Source organism: Delphinus delphis, chromosome X (genome assembly GCF_949987515.2).
Source record: "Delphinus delphis chromosome X, mDelDel1.2, whole genome shotgun sequence".
In the NCBI taxonomy this organism is placed as follows: domain Eukaryota; kingdom Metazoa; phylum Chordata; class Mammalia; order Artiodactyla; family Delphinidae; genus Delphinus; species Delphinus delphis.
In genome coordinates this window covers 70,200,098-70,204,252 of record NC_082704.1, presented here as the reverse complement: position 1 = coordinate 70,204,252, position 4,155 = coordinate 70,200,098, and positions in this window count along the sequence as shown.

The following is a 4,155-nucleotide window of genomic DNA, read 5'->3' as shown; positions in this document are numbered from 1 at the left end:
GGCCAAAGGCTGAAGCCAGATGGGCTCCTGAGCCTTCCCTCCCTGGCTACTCACCTCTTATTAAAATAGAGTAACTTTCTTTTATGTAGACCAAACTTCTGTTTGTACTTTGGGTCTCCTGTCATTCTGCCTCTTCTGGAAAATCTGACCCCACCGGTGATCCTTCTTCAGGACAACCAGGCTCTCCCTTTCAACTGGCTCTTTCCCAGTTGCTTTGAAAGGGCTCAGGTCTCCTTCACTGAAATAAACCACTTACCTTGACCTTACTTCTTTCTCCAGCTACTGCCCTGCCTCTCCCTCTTTTCTCTCACTCCTTGAAGGTACTTCACACCCAGCCGGTTCCAAACTGATCACACCATCTTCCTCCCCAAACCTGCTGTCTCCCGTCCCTTCTCATACATAGCAAAGGGCACCCCTTACATCTTGTGCACAGACCTTAACCTAGGAGCCACTGTCAACCTCTCCCACATTACCGACCCCATAGCCAACCCTGATCATCTTACTTCCTAAGTCACTTTGGCTTGGAAAATTATTTCTAAATAGGTAGTACATTCAAAAATCAAAATAAACAGAAGAAGGGATGGTGTGAGGAGTCTCACTCCACTTCCATCAACCGGAAGCCCCCCACCCGCCCAGACACACACAGATGAGCCACTTTTATTATCGGAGGGTAGCCTTCCCGTGCATCTTTATGGAAAAGTGAATATAATGTGTATTTTCTCCCTTTCTTCCACAAATATACATTGTTCTGTACCTGGCATTTTTCACTTAACAGCGTATCTTGTCAATCTTTCTCTTCAATACTTGGAAACCTTGTTTACTCTGTTTATCCATGCTATTCTCTGGATCTGCCATCGTTTATTTAAGCACCAGTTATATGTAATCTTTTGCTATTGTAAACAATACCTAAACATATTTTTTAATCCACCCACTTGTTTCAGTCTCCTTTGTCTCCACTGTAAGAAAGCTACCACCATCTTTTACTCGACTTGGCCAAATAGCTTCCTAAATGCTCGACGCAGCTCATCTCTTGCCCTCTCTTCTCACAGCAGCCAGAGTGCATTTCCAAATCATGACTTTGGTCATGTCATTCCCCTGCTTAAAGCCCTTCTGTGGCCTTCCCGTGCTTTTAGGGTAAAGACAAACCCCGCACGATGGCATGGAGCCTTAGCTAGCCTCCTGTGCCCACTGTCCATCCTCTCCTTGACCCACTCCATCTTCCCCTTCTCCACTCTGCCCTGCTGGCCGCCTTCAGAGTTCTTTTTTGCATATGTTGTTCCCTCTACGTAAAATACTCTCCTCTCCTCTGTTCACCTCATTTATTTCTACTTGTCCTTCAGATCTCAACTTACCCGCCTGCTCTTCGGGGAAGTCTGCCCTGACCTCCCTGCAAGTCAGAGCCCAGGATTATAGGTTCTCACCTAGTACCTTATGCCTCTCCTGCATCACCCTTGTCCCAGCTGTGGTTTCACGTTTATCTGTCTGATTCTTTGATTCATGTCTGACTCCTATTACCCCTTCATGAGATCCATGAAGGCAGGGGCCTTACCTGTCTTTGCTTATCATGAAGCCCCTGCATCTAGGAAAATTGTTGACTGAATTAATGAAAGAATGAGGCATATAGGGGTCCAAGCAGAGGACCTGACATGTAGCAGGTGATCAATAAAAGTCACTCTCCTGGGCTTCCCTGGTGGCGCAGGGGTTAAGAATCCACCTGCCAATGCAGGAGACATGGGTTCCAGCCCTGGTCCGGGAAGATCCCACATGCCGCGGAGCAACTAAGCCCGTTCACCACAACTACTGAGCCTGTGCTCTAGAGCCTGCGTGCCACAACTACGGAGCCCGTGTGCCACAACTACCGAAGCCCACGTGCCTAGAGCCTGTGCTCCACAACAAGAGAAGCCACTGCAATGAGAAGCCCGTGCACTGCAACGAAGAGTAGCCCCCACTCGCCGCAACCAGAAAAATCCCGCGCAGAGCAACAAAGACCCAACACAGCCAAAAAAACAAACAAACAAAAAACAACAGTCACTCTCCTTGCCGTCACTCTCTCCTCTGTGCTCTGGAGCCCATGACAGGTCACCTTCTATACTCCCTACTCAACAGTGCTCTGGCCTTTGCCCTGGCCTCCCTCTCCTTCATGGGTCTCATCTGATGGTTGATCGTTCCTTCCTCTTGGAAATCCACTCTCTTGTCTCCGCTTGATGCCCCAGGAGCTCCCTCCCCCTGCCTGCATCCTCCCCAGCATCTCTTCCTCTGACCACTTCTGAGATGTTGGACTTCCTCAGGTTCCATCCCAAGCCCCTTTGCTTCTCACCCTATACACACTCTCTTCAGCCATCTCATCCATGCTCGTAGCTTCCATCACCATGAAAAGGCAAACAGTGCGTTTCGTGCCCCGGTCTCTGTGATGTGCCTTGGGCCCCTGTATAAATGCCACCTCTGCCTCAAGAATGTAAGTGGAGGCAAAGAGTAGAGACTGTATCTGTACTTGCTTACAACTGTCTGTCTCCCCAGCCCCTAAAGCACATAGTAGTCACCTAATTAAGTGCATGAATGGAGGGGCCCCATGCTAAGATGGAGAGCTGCCTCCTCCAGATGGGGTCTCTTTCTAGGCAGAGAGAGGGGCTGTGTGCCAGGTGCCAGGTCCTGGCCTTACCTGTGCTGGACTCTAGCAAATACCTCATACTCAGAATAAGGAGGGAGGATGGAATTCCAGGCAGGATTTACACCCAGAAGCCAGTGGTCCACGGACCAGCCAACTGTCTAGGGGGTTGGTTCACCCCATCTGCAAACCACAGCCTTTGATCAGAGAGGGCAGCTCATGAGAACACGTGCCAGTGCCATATCCAGCCGTGTCAACCTGAAGGGGAGCGTGCAGCCGGCCATGGCTGGTGGCAAAACTATCAGAGGGAATGGAGGCACAGACTGAGGCCCCGTGAGCCAGGACAGGGAGCTGAGGTTGAATACTCTCACCACATGGAGGGAGACCAGGCCAGCCTGCTCCCAAGCCCAGGGCCTTCCTGACAAAGGTCTGAGAGGGGGAGGCCAGGTTGAGGGGCAGAGGAATTCTGCTTGCAGCCCTGACGCTGCTTGTGGTGCGGCCTCCTACAGAAGGCAGGTTTGAGTGAAGTCCAGGCCCCTGCTCTGTGTGCCATGAAAACTGGCACAAAGCACAGAATGTTGTAAGTCAGAGCTGAGCAGGTCGTTTGAGACCACTAGTTCCACCCACCTTGTGCTTCTAATGGGAAAACTGCGGTTCAGATTAAGGCAGAGACTGTCCTGTAGTTATTAACTGGCAGGCTGAACTATCTGGCTTATCTCTTGGCCAGTTGCCTTGGGCCTACTTGGCCCCGCAGAGTTGACAGTCTCTTCCTGCTTACATTCTAGCGGGGAGAGGCAGTCCACAATTTTTTTTGAATTAAGTAAAGTATGAGGCATGAAAGATGGTGATAAGTGTTATGGAGAAAGAGAAAGCAGTGAAGGGGGATTGGGAGCGCTGGGCGTTTAGGATTTTAGATGGAGTGGTCAGGGAAGGCCTCCTTGAAAAGGAGGCATTTGAGGTAAATCCGAAGGAGACGAGTATGTGAGCCAGGCTCTCTACACCATGCTGTGGGGATGCCTGGAAGGGGGTCTTGACCTCAGACTGGTTTCCCCCAGGACCACAGTGGAAGGGCTTCCTGGGAGGTTGCCACATGGATTTTGGCCTGGTCACAGGGTCAGGAATAGACATATCTTCCAAAACTGCACCTGGACACAAAACCAAAGGCCTTTGACACCCTAGGTCAGGTAATGATAATAATAACAAGAGTAGATACACACTACTATATATAAAAGAGATAAACAAGGACCTACTGTATAGCACAGGGAACTATACTCAATATTCTGTGATAACCTATATGGGAAAAGAATCTGAAAAAGAAAAAAAAATATATATATATATATATATATATATATATATATATATAAATGAATTACTTTGTTGTTCCCTGAAACATTGTAAATCAACTATACTTCAGTAAAATAATAAACTTTTAAAAATAACAACAACAGCAATAATAACAATAATAATAATGATACTACTGAACTTGCACTGAGCACCTGCCGTGTGCCAGGCACTGTTTCATGCCTGCTATGTGTGTTATTTCATCCTCA